Consider the following 19,464-nt stretch of genomic DNA (forward strand, 5'->3'; position numbering starts at 1 on the left):
CGTCAGTTGTCCAGCCTAAACAATCCCGGGCAATAACACCAAGAACTTGATGTTGTTGCCGGATCTTGGCACTGATGTTACCAAAAGCTTGCTCAAAACTTGAACAATCCCCGGCAACGGCGCCAAAAACTTGGTGCGCGAAATTGTGAACAATACTTTTTCACAACTCTCATAATCCCCGGTAATGGCTCCAAAAACGTGGTAGCTCAATACCATGGCATTACACAACTTCGCACAACTAACCAGCAAGTGCACTGGGTCGTCCAAGTAATAAACCTTACGTGAGTAAGGGTCGATCCCACGGAGATTGTTAGTATTGAAGCAAGCTATGGTCATCTTGTAAATCTTAGTCAGGCAAACTCAAATGGTAATGGTGATGAACGAAAATAACAATAAGATAAAGATAGAGATACTTATGTAATTCATTGGTAGGAACTTCAGATAAGCGCATGAAGATGCCTTCCCTTCCGTCTCTCTGCTTTCCTACTGCCTTCCTCCAATTCTTCTTACTCCTTTCCATGGCAAGCTCGTGTAGGGTTTCACTGTTGTCAGCAGCTACCTCCCATCCTCGCAGTGAAAACTAATGCTCATACACTCTGTCACAGTGCGACTAATCACCGGTTTGGTTCCCTCCCCTACCGGAATAGAATCACTCTTTTGCGTCTGTCACTAACGCCCAGTAGGTTACAGGTTTGAAGCACGTCACAGTCATTCAATCATTGAATCCTACTCAGAATACCACAGACAAGGTTTAGACCTTCTGGATTCTCTTGAATACCGCCATCAGGTCCTGCCTATACCACGAAGACTCTGATCTCACGGAATGGTTGGCTCGTTTGTCAGGCGAGCACTCGGTTGTCAGGCGATCAACCATGCATCGTGCAATCAGGAATCCAAGAGATATTCACCAAGCCTCAAATGCTTGTAGAACAAGAGTGGTTGTCAGTCACTTTGTTCATGAGTGAGAATGGTGATGGGCGTCAATCATCACCTTCATCAAGTTGAAGAACAAGTGATATCTTGGAACAAGAACAAGCGGAATTGAATGGAAGAACAATAGTAATTGCATTAATACTCGAGGTACAGCAGAGCTCCACACCTTAATCTATGGTGTGTAGAAGCTCCACCGTTGAAAATACATAAGCATAGGTCTAGGCATGGCCGAATGGCCAGCCTCCCAATGATCTAAGATAGCATAAAAATGAAGATAGCTATCAAAGTCCTCTTAAGATCTAAAGTGATCAAAAGATCTCTAATACAATAGTAAAAGGTCCTACTTATAGAAAACTAGTAGCCTAAGGTGTACAGAAATGAGTAAATGACATAAAAATCCACTTCCGGGCCCACTTGGTGTGTGCCTGGGCTGAGCATTGAAGCATTTTTCGTGCAGAGACTCTTCTTGGAGTTAAACGCCAGCTTTGGTGCCAGTTTGGGCGTTTAACTCCCATTTGGGTGCCAGTTCCAGCGTTTAACGCTGGGATTTCTTGAGGTGACTTTGAACGCCGGTTTGGGCCATCAAATCTTGGGCAAAGTATGGACTATCATATATTTCTGGAAAGCCCAGGATGTCTACTTTCCAACGCCGTTGAGAGCGCGCCAATTGGGCTTCTGTAGCTCCAGAAAATCCACTTCGAGTGCAGGGAGGTCAGAATCCAACAGCATCTGCAGTCCTTTTTGGTCTCTGAATCAGATTTTTGCTCAGGTCCCTCAATTTCAGCCAGAAAATACCTGAAATCACAGAAAAACACACAAACTCATAGTAAAGTCCAGAAAAGTGAATTTTAACTAAAAACTAATAAAAATATACTAAAAACTAACTATATCATACTAAAAACATACTAAAAACAATGCCAAAAAGTATACAAATTATCCGCTCATCATTAGCCAAGTAAATTTTCAAACAATCTAATTGCTAATTACCTTAGTCATGTATTTTCACAGATACTGCACAATTTTTAGTGATTACCCAATATTCCAAACAACCACAACTATATAAAAATGTTTCAAATTGGGATAACATAAAGAGAAGTTAATAAATTTGTCACAAACCCATATTTAAAGAATCCAAGTGATGCCACAAACAACAAATTCAGCCTTACTTCATGAACAATCTTTAACAACGAAACCAAGGATTCATTCGTCAAAAAGTACAATTATACTGGTACTTTCCACGTTTTGCAGCAAACTGAAATTTAAGCCATTCCAATAGCATAATAACTAATAAGAATAAGAACCACGTGAACTTCTAATTGAGACAATAATTAGTAGATCTCATAATCAATTTCAACATTCTTCTTATATCATATATCAGCAATTACTGATTTCCTTTTTACCCAAAGAAATGCTTACTCTATGCATATGACTGAAACATTATCTATTGTCTCAAGCTCTTCCAATTTTTCCTGCATAGTTTAAGAAAACACAGGAAATTAATTAGTTTGAAAGATGAATAGCAATAAAGTTTGTGAGAAATTCTGACAGATAACAGACAATTCAGAATTTGCAAAGGACTTTGGTTGCAACAAAATTAGATTCCACTTACCCAGTAAGCAAATCAAAATTATAAGAAATAAAGAAAGAACCAATCATTAATTTATTGTCATGATCGAGGCGCTTGAGTTTTGCAAGAATCCTCGCTTACCTATTTTTACCCGCCAATTACAGAACCATTTACGACAACACTTTAAGCTGCAACTCGTTTGTATATGTGTGAAACCTAAACAGCAAGACAAAAGCGACCAAAAAAATTAATACTTGAAGCAATCAGCAAAAGAAAAGAACTCTAATGTTGAAAACTGAAGCCCAACAGTGTTAACCCCGCTTTAGAATAGATAAATAACAACAGAAACAGTGTGCATATGGACGAAGAAGAAGCAAGAAAGAATTTTTTCCTGCTTTTAGGCACGTGACGTGAAGCAGATTCCATCGCCGTTCCATTTTTTTGACAGCCAGTTCTTCAATTTTTGTTTCTTGCTGCGGTGACACATTGTTGAAGATCCTTGTTCTTGTGCTCTTCATTGTACACCTGAGGCTTTGCACGGTCCTCGATTCCAAGATTCCAATGATCCCCAAATTTATATTTCCTCAAACTCTGTTCTGTGCTTTGTTTGTTGCTAGAACAGCAAAACATGAATCTTAATAAGAACATAAATATATAGTTTAATAAGAATACATGTACATGAAAACTGTTAAAAAAAACGCAAAACTCTTAAAAAATTTTAAAAAAAAATTACCATGATTTTCGCAAGATGTAGGACTCTGTTTTCAATTAATCGCTCCTTGAGGCCATAAAAGCTATAAGTTCAAGAAAAAATAAGGCTACAGTTGGTGAAAGAAAGAGGAAGAGGAGGAGTGGACATTGTTGATGAGATCTTTAATGGGGATCTTTTATCTCCTTAAGTGCCAGTGCTGACGATGAACCTTGCGAATTTTCTGGCTAGCTTCTGCTCCTTTCACAGCTGACCAGTGGTGACAAAGAAAGGCTTCATTTGCGCTCCATAGGCGATGACATTTGCAACTTCTAGCTCTATTTTGATGAGCAAATGCCCAGCCGTCTCTCGTGGAGGACGATCAGAGAAGAGAGAAAAAGAGAAAGAGCGTCGAAGGGAAGAAAGTGATTCTGATTTTTGTGGGTAAAGGAGAGAGAAAGCCAGAAATAGATAGGACATAGGAAAAAGGATTGAAATTTGAAAAATTTTGAAGAATTGCGCCCAAAATTTGCCATCAATCCCGCTCAAATTATTGCAGTATGCTCAATTACCCTTCCATTGCGTGAAGAACCATTGTGCAAAACAACGCTACATCCTTCATTCAGCTAGAAAGGTTTGGGAACACCTGTCACTCTCTCGGAAACCATTTAACAGTGTTAAATAGTGTGTAGGTTTACTCTTTGACTAGTTAACTATTATATGTTAAAAGATTAGTATATCATAGATTATCGTAACATACTTCTTAAATGAAATCTATTTGATTTATTTTTACAAAAATAAAAAATAAAATCTTCGTAAAAATAAAATATAAAAAATAAAATTATTTCAAGATATAAAATTTGGATTTGATTGTGAAATAAAAGAACTACTCATCCGATACTATGCCCATTACTACCGCACAATATGAAAAAAATAAAAAAAATTATTGTCTATCTAAAAATTATTAAAAACTAAGTACACTTATTGATTATAAAAAGTTGTAACTATTATAAGGATTTAAAGTGAAAGATATATGTGTAAAAATTGAAATTATTTTAAGTAGTTTTAGAAAGATATAAGTTGAAATTTAAAATATATTCGACTATATAATGTAATTTTTATTTTGCTGTTCTCTAATAGGATACTATTCTATTAAATCAATTATTTCGCGTATTAATTTTCAATAAGAAATATAATGATTTTCTTAAATGAAAAACCTACCAACACAATATATGTCTTTGTTCGAAAAATAATTTTTTAATCCAAAATAATACATAACTACTAAAGAAATGGCATACTAAATATTATCTACTTGAAATTGGTAATGATAATAATGGGCTATAGAAAAAGTTCACTTCTACTCTTTTTTTTTCTCAAAATTTCATCTAGTAATAAGCGATATTGTATTAATTTTTTCAATCCACTAACCTTGTGCTTGTATTCGGCTTGAAGACAGAACAAATAAAATAATAAAAATAAAGTATTATTTTTATTTCTAACGTTTAGAACAATTTTTTTTTGTTCTAATATTAATTAGTAATTTATCACTTGAATTATAATCATGCAATAATTATTTTCAAATAAAAAAGGCTAAATCTTTTTTTTGCTTTTATAATTGAAGAAATGAAATTAAAAATTATTAAAATAATTATTAGAATTAAGAATTCTATAATACTTATGGAAGCTATTTTTGTTTGGGTAAGAATCATTGGGTTACAAATTCTTCTAACATTTGCCTTCAAATTGTGAATTAATTAGGATAAAAAGTCACTTTTTTTATTAATATAAGGATGTTAAACCTTTTTACAAATAATAAATTAAATTCTACTCTTTTAAACTCGATTTTACCTCACTTATCTTATGTTGTAACACAGAGTAAGATATAAAATTTCTTTTATGCATCAAACAAACATTATATAACAACATAGCTTATTGTAATATCCCACCATACAGAGTCTTATGCTTAAGTCATAAGTCAAAGATGGCAAGGTATTACGACCTCTAAAATAAAAGTTTAGTACATATAGTAGTATGAATGATTGATTATAACTAGGAGCCTTTGTAGAAAAAGGGGTAAACAAAAACCGCAACTCGAAAGCGCAACACTCCGATCGATAGCGTAACGAACAAGGATAACCAACGCGTGATTATATATATACAAAGGAGTGTCAAAAACAGGAATATCAAGACTCAAGATCTGGCTGCGAAGATAACCGGTCCGAGCATAACAACATATACATATGATAAAAATAAGGAAAACCCCAAGGAAACCCAAAGGGACACCAATACATAAAACCTATTCTCCAAAATTCTCCCATAAGAGGAGTCATCACAGTTTGTATTATTTAATGGAGATAAAAGTATCTAAGCAAAACATATAAACCAAAACATAGCCCCAAGAACAAAGGATCTTCGCAAATCTAGAAGTCTCCAGCATGCCTCAGCGAGAAACCTCACGTCCTGCATCTGAAAACCACAAAATCCGCATGGGTGAGAACCAGAGGTCCCCAGCATGGTAACAGCTTCCACATATATAATACATAATAATGGAGGAAAGCCAAAGGCAACCCTAGAACTTCCTCCAGATAATATCAAAGCTTATAAACAAGCTAAACCATAAAGGGCATCTGACTAAGGATTCTTCAGTCTAACTAACACTTCCCTTTCCAATTCCTTCAGACCTCCCAACCACCAGCAGGAGTATAAAGTAGCAAACACAGTTATATCAAACGAAGAATATGCAAATAGGAACAGTTAAGGCATTTAGACAATTAGCAAGTGTTATGCAGTCAAATAGGCAATCTCAAACAATTCATATAGTATGCATATGATGAATGCCTGTCCCTAGTGGCTGATGATATCATCTTGTCGGTTATAGAGCCAACCCGACAAGTCCTGGTCGCTAACCATTGGACTGTCCCTCTGTCATGCATCCCCAACTCGAGTTATACTCGTCATAAACTTGATCATAATCATGATCTATATCCATCACCCTCACTGGTGAATATATACGGGGGCGAGCTCATCCGGGTCTTTCACAGTGCCCGGCCACATTTACGACATAGGGTCAACAGAGTATCAAGTCTCAACCTGGAGCACGTGGTGGCTAGCCACTGCTACTACCCAGGCAAACTCGTATCTCAGATAGTGGAAGTGCAAATCACAATTATCAATAATTCAGCATAAACATGCATGAATTCTCATCCATGGATCAACATCCATATCAGCCATCCGGCTCACGGTTAAATCCATAACCAGCCAATATTCATAGCATACACAGCTATTCCGGCTCACGGTTCAATCCAGAACCAGCCAATTCATAAACAATTACGGCCCCTCGGCCAATGGCATAACAAGCACTTCCACCACCATCCTCCACATCTCACATAATCATCAATGATCCTCATTGATTATTCATCTTCCCCTTGCTTCACTCGCAAGTTACCTTATTCACTAGCCCTTTTCTAATAGCTAGGCATATCATAATGATTTAAGATATAAGTGGTGAGATCGGAGGCTTAGACGTATGAGATTTGGCTTTTAAAACTCAAAAATTAACTTTGGGATGAAAATAGGGCCACGCGTACGCGCACTCCACGCGCACGCGCGGATGGCCTCAAAAACTTCATCGACGCGCAAGCGTCCAGCACGCTAACGCGTGGATTAGAAATTTGCCAATCGACGCGTACGCGTCAACCACGCGTACGCGTGGGTGTTCTCGTGCCCCAGGCACAACACTGGCACAGTTTTGGCATGACTCTCTGGAAAATGGTTGGGCATTGGGTGCAGCACCATCGGCGCGCCCGCGCACATCACGCGCACGCGTGGATGACGCTTTCTGGAAGATCGGCGCGTACGCGCCAGGTGCGCCCACGCGCAAGGGGTCATTCTGTTAAAAATTTTCTAAGTTAAAATCTGCAGAATTCACAGATTTAGACCCCAATCTTCCGACGGACATAACTTCCTCATTTTAAATCATTTTTCACCCGTTCTTCGAACGGCATGGACATCCCGGATCCAATTTCATTTCTAAATAGATTTGGCACAAAACAGAGATCCGTAGTCCAAGTTATGTCCCACCACAGTATGCCAAAAAAAAACCATATTTTTCATAAAAACCACAAAGTGCCATTTTAAAACAAGCCATTTCCAACTCTTTTCAAAATCAATCAAAACATGCCATTTTCATCCCTTTTCTTTGAAATCAATCTAAATATATCAAATTCCACATCAAGCCTCCTCAACTCACACATTGACACATTACCACAATTTACAAAATCACTATCTCATCATTTTAACCCACTTCACCCAAGTGGCTCAAACTCAAACATATTGACATATCATATACTATCCCTCATGCCAATTCTCAACAACACCAATTCCAATAAATCGTTATTGTACACAATCAACATCATACTCACCATCAACATGGTTCAACCCACAATTCAACCATAACCAATCATCAAGCATATATCACAACATGCATATTCCTCATACATCATACCACCAAGGCATCAATAATCATCATCACATATATGACCACATCATATATCTCAATCATTCAACAACATCAACCATTCAATGCCTATCTTAGGGCCTCTAGCCTAAGTATTTCCTACCACATTACATATTAGATACGGGAAACCGAAACCATACCTTAGCCGATTTTCCCAAGCTCACCCGGAGCACTTCCAAACCACTTATCCACAAGCTCTCAAGGCCTCAATACCTCCAAGAACAGATTTTTCACCACCAAGCCCTTTCCAAGCTTTTCAAAATCACCAATCAAGCTCCAATATCCACACATACACAACCTAAGCCACAACCATCATACCCATACACAACATCTCAAAACCCAAACATCAGAAAACAACAAAATTACACTAGGGTTAAGAACCTTACCACACCCAAGGTCCAAGGAGATAAGATTAACCTTCTCCTTCAAGAGAGTTGGGTCCTATAACATCAAAGAACCCAAAATCTCAACATTTCACCCATGAAACTCGAAAATAAGGGCTGAGATTTCGAACAGCAACACGTGGCTTACCTCAAGATTGGTTGTATGGGTTTTGTAGAGATTTCCGCGGTGAAGGCGTGGCCGCAAACGGAGTGGCAATCGGAGCTCTAGATCAAAAGTTATGGTGGTTTGAAGATCAACCAAGGGAGAAAACTTGAGAGAGTGTTCTTCCTCCCTTTCTCTCAAATTTCAGCTTGTGTGTGTAACAAATGAGGAGAGAGAGTGCTGAAAACTAGGGTTTTGGTTAAGTTATGTTGGGCCAAGGGCCCACTTTGGGTCCAATTGGCCCGGTTTGGCCCGTTCGGTCCAATCTTGGTCCGAATTCTATAAAATTGGTACCAAAATTCTCGTCTCAATCTCCTCTATCACATTTAGCCATAAAAATCACATTTTAGGCTTTCCAGAATAAATTCTCATTTATGGGTTAATTAGCTGTTAATTAACCGGATTTTACATTCTACCCACCTAATTGGGAATTTTGCCCACAAAATTCAAATGCAATTACCTGAGAATAAATGCGGGTAATCCGTTCGCATCTCCGACTCAAGTTCCCAAGTGTGTTTCTCAACACCGCCTTGACTCCATGCCACTTTGACTAATGAAACCTCTTTTCCACGCAACCGTTTGATACTAGTATCATCAATTCTGACCGGAGCCACTGGAAGCGTCAAATCTTCCCTCAACTGAACCGATTCAGGTTCCAACACATGGCTAGCATCAGGAGTGTACTTCCGAAGCTGCGACACGTGAAACACATCGTGCAGGTTCGAAAGATGAGGTGGTAGAGCCATCCGATACGCCACCGGTCCAATCCTCTCCAGGATTTGAAATGGACCAATGTATCGAGGATTCAACTTCTTTGCCTTAATTGCCCTACCTACTCCCGTAGTCGGAGTAACCTTAAGGAGAACATGGTCTCCTTCCTCAAACTCTAAGGGCTTTCGCCTCTGATCAGCGTAACTCTTTTGACGACTCTGCGCCGTAAGCATCCTATCACGGATTTTCTTGACTTGTTCAGTAGTCTCAGCTATCATTTCCGGCCCCAACAAGCTTTTCTCTCCAGCTTCATACCAACATAGTGGAGATTGACATTTCCTCCCATACAAGGCCTCATACGGAGCCATTCCAATGCTCGCATGATAGCTATTATTGTATGCAAACTCCACTAATGGCATATACCGATCCCAACTCACCGGTTGGTCCAAAACACAAGCTCTCAACATATCTTCTAGTGTTTGGATCGTCCTCTCAGATTGACCATCTGTTTGAGGATGGTAAGCCGTGCTCAAGCTTAATCGGGTTCCAAAAGCTTTCTGAAATGCACCCCAAAACCTTGAAGTGAAACGAGGATCTCTGTCAGAGATTATAGTAGCAGGTACACCATGAAGTCTCACAATCTCCTCTATGTATAACCGTGCTAGCTCCTCAAGGGTGTAAGTCATACGAATGGGTAAAAAGTGAGCTGATTTCGTCAGTCGGTCCACAATCACCCAAATAGCATCAAAACCAGCCCTAGTCCTTGGTAATCCCGACACAAAGTCCATTGCAATACTTTCCCACTTCCATTGTGGAATCTCTAAAGGTTGCAACATCCCGGAAGGCCTTTGATGTTCAATCTTTACCTTTTGACAAGTTAAGCACTTTGAAACATATTCCGCCACATCATTCTTCATTCCCAGCCACCAGAACATTGCCTTTAAATTATGGTACATCTTAGTACTTCCCGGGTGAATGGAGAATCCGCTTTTGTGTGCCTCCTTTAAAATATCTTGCCTCAAAGTGCCAACATCCGGCACAATGATCCTACCCTTGAATCTCCATAACCCATCTTTTTCTTCCGACACTCTCCACCGTTTTCCTTGCTCAATAGCCGGTAACACCTTCCATAACGCTTCATCATTTTGATGAGCCTTTAGGAGTTTGGACTTAAAATCACTTGAGATCTCTTATCGGCTCAAACACAAGGTTCCGGATACTTCTCGAGCACCAATTTTCAGACTCTCGAATCCCTTGAGCAACTTCTCCTCTTGAAGCATCATCCAAGCCGCATATAACGACTTCCGACTTAACGCATCTGCCACTACGTTCGCCTTTCCCGGATGGTAATTCAACTCAAAGTCGTAGTCCTTCAACAATTCCATCCACCTCCTCTGCCTCATATTGAGCTCTTTCTGATCAAAGAGATACTTCAAGCTCTTATGATCAGAGAAAACTTGGAACTTAACCCCATAGAGGTAATGCCTCCACACCTTCAAGGCAAACACAACCGCAGCGAGTTCCAAATCGTGCGTAGGGTAACTAACTTCATGAGGTCTCAACTGTCGTGAGGCATACGCCACCACATTACGATGCTGCATCAGCACGCACCCTAGACCCTTCAATGAGGCATCACAATACACCTCAAATGGCTCATTCGGCTTGGGTAACACTAACACAGGTGCAGTGGTCAACTTTTTCTTCAATGTCTGAAAGCTCTCCTCGCACTCAGGAGTCCAAACAAATGGAATGTCTTTGCGGGTTAACTTTGTCATTGGCAAAGCTATCTGTGAAAAGCCTTTGATAAACTTTCGGTAATAGCCAGCTAAACCCAGAAAACTCCTTATCTCTGTTACGGTGGTTGGTTGCTTCCAATCCATCACAGCCTCCACCTTAGTTGGATCTACGGCTATTCCCTTCTTACTCACCACATGGCCCAAAAACTTCACCTCACTCTTCCAAAACTCACACTTCGACAGTTTTGCATAGAGTTTCTTCTCCTTTAGAATCTGCAACACGGTCCTCAAGTGTTCCGCATGCTCTTCTTCAGTCTTGGAATAAATCAGTATGTCATCAATGAAGACAACAACGAATTTATCCAAAAACGGACGGAAAACTCTATTCATGTAATCCATAAACACTGCAGGAGCATTCGTTAACCCAAAAGACATTACAGTGTACTCGTAATGACCATAACGAGTCCTAAAAGCGGTCTTAGGGATATCCTCACCCCTCACCCTTATCTGGTGATAACCGGATCGCAAGTCGATCTTGGAGAAAACTCCAGCTCCTTGTAACTGATCCATGAGATCATCAATTCTTGGCAATGGGTACTTATTCTTTATTGTAACCTTGTTCAGTTGCCTGTAATCCACACAGAGCCGCATACTCCCATCCTTCTTTTTCACCAGTAACACTGGAGCACCCCACGGAGAGACACTTGGTCGTATAAAATTCTTTCCCAACAAATCCTCTAACTGAGACTTTAGCTCGTTCATCTCTAATGGTGACATCCTATAAGGAGCACTTGAGATTGGTCCCGCCCCGGGTACCAACTCAATAGCAAACTCAACCTCTCGGTTAGGTGGAAACTCATCAATATCATCAGGAAACACTTCCGGAAACTCACACACAACCGGAATCTGTTCCAACCTTTGATCATCACCCGAAACACCCGCGGCTAACAACAGGATACCCTGACATTCGGTTCCGGAATAGTTCACCATCATCGAATTCAAGTAATAATTATTTACCACGACCGTTCCTTCTGTATCTTCCGGCATAAAGTACACCGACTTTGTAGAACAATCAAGCAGGACATGGTTCTTAGATAACCAGTCCAATCCCAAGATAAGATCAAGACCGATCATCGGCAAGCAGATTAAATTATGAACAAAATCACGCTGCTTGAACCTAAAAGGTGACTTCCGGGCATCCTAGCCTAGTTACCATGGCTTCATGGGTAGCATTGTACACTCTTAGATCATATCCTAAAGTTACAATCTTCAATCCTAACTCATGGGCTTTCTCAAATGCAATGAATGAATGTGATGCTCCCGAATCAAATAAAGCATTTAAGGTTTGACCAGCTATTTCACAGTTACCTCTAATGAGTGTCTCAGATCCCTCAGCTCCTACAGCTGAAGTGGTGAACACCCGACGAGTCTGCTGTGTTTTCCCAGCACCTTGTTTCTGCTTCTCCGGACAACTTGCGGCTTTATGCCCCGCTATTCCCCAATTGTAGCACAAACCCCATCCGGTCTTGCATGGTGCTCCCGGATGGTGACCTCCACACCTAGTACAAGCTTGATCATTCTGAGGCTGCTTCCCATACTTCTTCCCTTGGAAATTGTTGTTGTTGTTGGGCCTCCTGAAAGAACTTCCCCACTTGAAAGACGGACCTCTAGGTGCAAAACTCTTCCCTCGGTTCTGTGGGAATGATCCTCTGTGAATCCCTTTCTCGGCAGTTGCCCTTTTTACACACTCCTCAGCAACCCTACACTTGTTTACCAGCTCGGAGAAGGTCCTAATCTCCATTGGTCCCACTGAACTGAAAATATCACTCCGGAGTCCTCCTTCATACTTAACACACTTCCATTCCTCATATTCCACCGGAGTCCCTTGGCACATACGAGAGAACCTGAACAGCTCCTCAAACTTGTCAGTATACTCTGATATGGACATAGTACCCTGCTTCAGCTGTAACAATTCAAGTTCCTTAGCCGTCCTAGCAGAAGTCGGAAAGTACTTCTTATAGAACTCCTCTTGGAAGACATTCCAAGTGATATAGTCATCACCCTGTTGCAGAAGACGTCGGATACCTTGCAACCAATGCGACGCTTCACCGACAAGCATATAGGTAGCAAACTCGACACGCTGCCCTTCAGGTACCACTTGTGTTTGCAGTGCTCGCTCTATAGCCTGAAACCATGTATCAGCCTCAGTCGGACTAGTAGTTCCCTTGAACTTAGGTGGATTAACCTTCAAAAAGTTTGCCAGTGTCATCGGGCCCTGAACTCCACCTCCATCATTACCATGGTTGTTCATCTGTTGACCAAGAGCCTCAGTAGTGGCTTGCATAGCAGCAGCCATGTTCTCCAACGCAGTCATAAAGTTCACCGGGTCATTAGGGTTATGCTCCGGCGCACGAGCATTTGTACGACCTCTCGCACTACCTCTACCGCGTCCACGAGGCGCCATCTGGTTCCTATACATACCAAACAATCGATATTAAGTTGATCAGTCTCAATATCGGAAGTCTAGTACTTCAAAGTCCCAAATGCATGCTCATGAACGTTTATGCCAATTATATCAAGCAGATATACTAATAGCACATAACACACACACAGAGAATGCACAGAAGCATAATCAGTCCATCCTTCAGGCTCTACAGGAACGAACTGCTCTGATACCATAATGTAACACCCCACCATACAGAGTCTTATGCTTAAGTCATAAGTCAAAGATGGCAAGGTATTACGACCTCTAAAATAAAAGTTTAGTACATATAGTAGTATGAATGATTGATTATAACTAGGAGCCTTTGTAGAAAAAGGGGTAAACAAAAACCGCAACTCGAAAGCGTAACACTCTGATCGATAGCGTAACGAACAAGGATAACCAACGCGTGATTATATATATACAAAGGAGTGTCAAAAACAGGAATATCAAGACTCAAGATCTGGTTGCGAAGATAACCGGTCCGAGCATAACAACATATACATATGATAAAAATAAGGAAAACCCCAAGGAAACCCAAAGGGACACCAATACATAAAACCTATTCTCCAAAATTCTCCCATAAGAGGAGTCATCACAGTTTGTATTATTTAATGGAGATAAAAGTATCTAAGCAAAACATATAAACCAAAACATAGCCCCAAGAACAAAGGATCTTCGCAAATCTAGAAGTCTCCAGCATGCCTCAGCGAGAAACCTCCCGTCCTGCATCTGAAAACCACAAAATCCGCATGGGTGAGAACCAGAGGTCCCCAGCATGGTAACAGCTTCCACATATATAATACATAATAATGGAGGAAAGCCAAAGGCAACCCTAGAACTTCCTCCAGATAATATCAAAGCTTATAAACAAGCTAAACCATAAAGGGCATCTGACTAAGGATTCTTCAGTCTAACTAACACTTCCCTTTCCAATTCCTTCAGACCTCCCAACCACCAGCAGGAGTATAAAGTAGCAAACACAGTTATATCAAACGAAGAATATGCAAATAGGAATAGTTAAGGCATTTAGACAGTTAGCAAGTGTTATGCAGTCAAATAGGCAATCTCAAACAATTCATATAGTATGCATATGATGAATGCCTGTCCCTAGTGGCTGATGATATCATCTTGTCGGTTATAGAGCCAACCCGACAAGTCCTGGTCGCTAACCATTGGACTGTCCCTCTGTCATGCATCCTCAACTCGAGTTATACTCGTCATAAACTTGATCATAATCATGATCTATATCCATCACCCTCACTGGTGAATATATACGGGGGCGAGCTCATCCGGGTCTTTCACAGTGCCCGGCCACACTTACGACATAGGGTCAACAGAGTATCAAGTCTCAACCTGGAGCACGTGGTGGCTAGCCACTGCTACTACCCAGGGAAACTCGTATCTCAGATAGTGGAAGTGCAAATCACAATTATCAATAATTCAGCATAAACATGCATGAATTCTCATCCATGGATCAACATCTATATCAGCCATCCGGCTCACGGTTAAATCCCTAACCAGCCAATATTCATAGCATACACAGCTATTCCGGCTCACGGTTCAATCCAGAACCAGCCAATTCATAAACAATTACGGCCCCTCGGCCAATGGCATAACAAGTACTTCCACCACCATCCTCCACATCTCACATAATCATCAATGATCCTCATTGATTATTCATCTTCCCCTTGCTTCACTCGCAAGTTACCTCATTCACTAGCCCTTTTCTAATAGCTAGGCATATCATAATGATTTAAGATATAAGTGGTGAGATCAGAGGCTTAGAAGTATGAGATTTGGCTTTTAAAACTCAAAAATCAACTTTGGGATGAAAACAGGGCCACGCGTACACGCACTCCACGCGCACGCGCGGATGGCCTCAAAAACTTCATCGACGCGCAAGCGTCAAGCACGCTAACGCGTGGATTAGAAATTTGCCAATCGATGCGTACGCGTCAACCACGCGTACGCGTGGGTGTTCTCGTGCCCCAGGCACAACACTGGCACAGTTTTGGCATGACTCTCTGGAAAATGGCTGGGCATTGGGTACAGCACCATCGGCGCGCCCGCGCACATCACGCGCACGCGTGGATGACGCTTTCTGGAAGATCGGCGCGTACGCGCCAGGTGCGCCCACGCGCAAGGGGTCATTCTGCTAAAAATTTTCTAAGTTAAAATCTGCAGAATTCACAGATTTAGACCCCAATCTTCCGACGGACATAACTTCCTCATTTTAAATCATTTTTCACCCGTTCTTCGAACGGCATGGACATCCCGGATCCAATTTCATTTCTAAATAGATTTGGCACAAAACAGAGATCCGTAGTCCAAGTTATGTCCCACCACAGTATGCCAAAAAAAACCATATTTTTCATAAAAACCACAAAGTGCCATTTTAAAACAAGCCATTTCCAACTCTTTTCAAAATCAATCAAAACATGCCATTTTCATCCCTTTTCTTTGAAATCAATCTAAATATATCAAATTCTACATCAAGCCTCCTCAACTCACACATTGACACATTACCACAATTTACAAAATCACTATCTCATCATTTTAACCCACTTCACCCAAGTGGCTCAAACTCAAACATATTGACATATCATATACTATCCCTCATGCCAATTCTCAACAACACCAATTCCAATAAATCGTTATTGTACACAATCAACATCATACTCACCATCAACATGGTTCAACCCACAATTCAACCATAACCAATCATCAAGCATATATCACAACATGCATAATCCTCATACATCATACCACCAAGGCATCAATAATCATCATCACATATATGACCACATCATATATCTCAATCATTCAACAACATCAACCATTCAATGCCTATCTTAGGGCCTCTAGCCTAAGTATTTCCTACCACATTACATATTAGATACGGGAAACCGAAACCATACCTTAGCCGATTTTCCCAAGCTCACCCGGAGCACTTCCAAACCACTTATCCACAAGCTCTCAAGGCCTCAATATCTCCAAGAACAGATTTTTCACCACCAAGCCCTTTCCAAGCTTTTCAAAATCACCAATCAAGCTCCAATATCCACACATACACAACCTAAGCCACAACCATCATACACATACACAACATCTCAAAACCCAAACATCATAAAACAACAAAATTACACTAGGGTTAAGAACCTTACCAACACGTGGCTTACCTCAAGATTGGTTGTATGGGTTTTGTAGAGCTCTCCGCGGTGAACGCGTGGCCGCAAACGGAGCGGCAATCGGAGCTCTAGATCAAAAGTTATGGTGGTTTGAAGATCAACCAAGGGAGAGAACTTGAGAGAGTGTTCTTCCTCCCTTTCTCTCAAATTTCAGCTTGTGTGTGTAACAAATGAGGAGAGAGAGTGCTGAAAACTAGGGTTTTGGTTAAGTTATGTTGGGCCAAGGGCCCACTTTGGGTCCAATTGGCCTGGTTTGGCCCGTTCGGTCCAATCTTGGTCCGAATTCTATAAAATTGGTACCAAAATTCTCGTCTCAATCTCCTCTATCACATTTAGCCATAAAAATCACATTTTAGGCTTTCCAGAATAAATTCTCATTTATGGGTTAATTAGCTGTTAATTAACCGGGTTTTACACTTATCATGTTCATACACTTTATATACTAAAGAAAAATAAAAATAAAACACTAAGCAAAAAGAAAGAAAAGAAAAATACTAAGCTATTGCGAGAAGAACTAATAAAAATTTTGGATGCAATTAATTTAATTACTCTCACAAAGAAAAAGTGTTACAACAAAAATATTAAAGAATGTTTAAAAAAAAGTGTCAAAACAAAAAAATGAGTGAAATATTTTTTATGAATATTGAATATCTTATCTCTTTAAAATAGCCAAGTACTCCTTACTAGTTACTCCTTAGAGTATCTTATCTCTTTAAGGAATAAAAATTTAAGATGGTTTCAAATCAAATATATAAATGATAAAAATTTAAGATGGTTTCAAATCAAAAATTTAAGGAATATATATCCTAAATGATAAAAAGAATTAGAATCATTACAACACAATAAAATGATTTCAAATCAAATATATATATAAATGATGGATGGAAATCGCTAAACTTAGGCCACAAAAAATCATGTGTTGTAAGTAAATGTTACTCAAACAAACACACTTACATCTCCTTCAGAAGAGAGAAAAAAAAGGGGATAAAACACATGCAAATATATATATATATATATATATATATATATATATATATATATATATATATATATATATATTACAATATTTATGCAATAGATGTCACTACACTTATATCTAATCACTCAATATAGTAACTTATTTTACACCGATGAAACCAAAGCAATCCCATTCTTTTCTGTTATTCTATCCACCAAACATGAAAAATATGCAAAACATTGGATAAAATATAAGGGACAGTCACATTTACTTTAAATTATAGATATCAAACATTTATTAAAGTTAAAAAAAAGAAAAAATTATTACTCAATAAAATAAAAAAAAATTTAACTGGTCATCATTAAGTGTAATCAACCAATTCATTACCAATCTTCAACACAAAAATGTTGAGGCATAGAAGCGAGTTATAAGATCACATGTAAATACAGGCAGCAATCTCGTTGTCACCAGCTGAAAAAAAAAAAAGATGCAGGAAGGATGGTATTTTGATTTTGAAAGAAATAATTCCACAAAAGAAGATAACAGTATAATTAGTAGTCAAAATAATAAAAGTTTTATGAAAGAATCATCCACTTTGATCACTTGAATTATGTCATATACAATTCTGTAAATTTATATACATTTTTTCTAAGATCAAGAAATCTTTAAATAAAGTGAATTAATTATAAAGATAAACATATCAAATTTCACAAAACTCAAGTCAGATAGATGCACAAAACATAAAGGAATTTTTAAGCCATTTTAAATTTTCTTTACACAACATAGATTAATTGAAAAACAAATTTCGCAAATGTTCAATCACCTCCGCTAGTAATTCAAGATCTAAAAATATTTTGTTTCTGCTCCATCAAGCTTCATCTGGAGCAAAAACATGGTACAACATTTTTTAGCAATACAACAGAAAAAAACATTCAACAAAAAATAATTGAAGGAAATCCTAACGATGGCAAGTTTAATTTAATTGTTCTTGAGGTAACACAAAAGTTTCTCATCAAAAATATATTATCATTGAACCTTCAAAAGCTTTAGATTCTACAAAAACTTCTACAAATGTAATAAACCATTAAGAATTTTGGAATCTTCACAAGTGACAACGCTTACCATGTAAATTACTCTAGACAAAGACTTGCTAAGCATACAGTATGCATCAATCATCCTTGCAGATTGCTCAACAGTGAAATCCCTTTCTTTCAAAACAAATGATAGAATAAAAATATTAACTTCTCCTATAACTCATTTAAATACACAAACTTTCAAACGATTCACCAAAGAGTAAAGAGGCAAAGAAAAAGTGCAAGGAAAAATATCAAAGGTTATCCCAACAGACCGACCTAAGAATGTACTGAATCAAAATGCAATTTGTTTTGCCAATCTTTATATTTGCCATCCAAATTCACACCCTCTATATCATACTTCTCTCCCTCTTTAAAAATTTGGGACAAAAAGAAAACACCTCTTAATTTTAATTGCTGATAAAAAAATTATGATAGCATAATCATTAATTTAAAAGGTAGCACTCAATCCATATTATTCACAGAAAAATGACAAATTCAACTCAATCCATTTTGGCCTATGATTAACACCCAAAAGGGAAGGTGTTTTGAAAAAATATTTGTTAAAAAATAAAATGTAGTTTTGTTTTGAGTATACCTTGTTTTGTTTAAATATTTCATGTCTTCATTGCTTATGTTAGTCCTGCATGCCCTCCATTAGGCCTCGACCACTTCCATCCATCAACCAAAGATCCATTCCTGCCAACTGATCATAAAACAAGCAAGTATCATTAAATTGGTAAGCAAAGGTGACACAATGAATACACAACACCACCACAATAAAAATACTTCTCCGACAAAATAACCTCTTAGGTTTCAGCAGCAACACAAACTTCATCTTCTTTAATGAATTTAGTGAAGGATGAATGATCACACACTCATAAGGGATTGCTTGTCACAGACAGTTAATGAGCAAAATGCAAAAAGATAAAAAAGTTTCCAACTTTGAGGGTACCTAACATCATGAAAAGCAAAATTGGAACCAAATTTATAGAAAATAGGGAGAAATGAAGGATGGGGTATCAATAAAATAGGAGTGTACTGATTACTTGAGTTGGAGAGA

Source organism: Arachis hypogaea, chromosome 10, assembly GCF_003086295.3.
Source record: "Arachis hypogaea cultivar Tifrunner chromosome 10, arahy.Tifrunner.gnm2.J5K5, whole genome shotgun sequence".
NCBI classification, from domain to species: domain Eukaryota; kingdom Viridiplantae; phylum Streptophyta; class Magnoliopsida; order Fabales; family Fabaceae; genus Arachis; species Arachis hypogaea.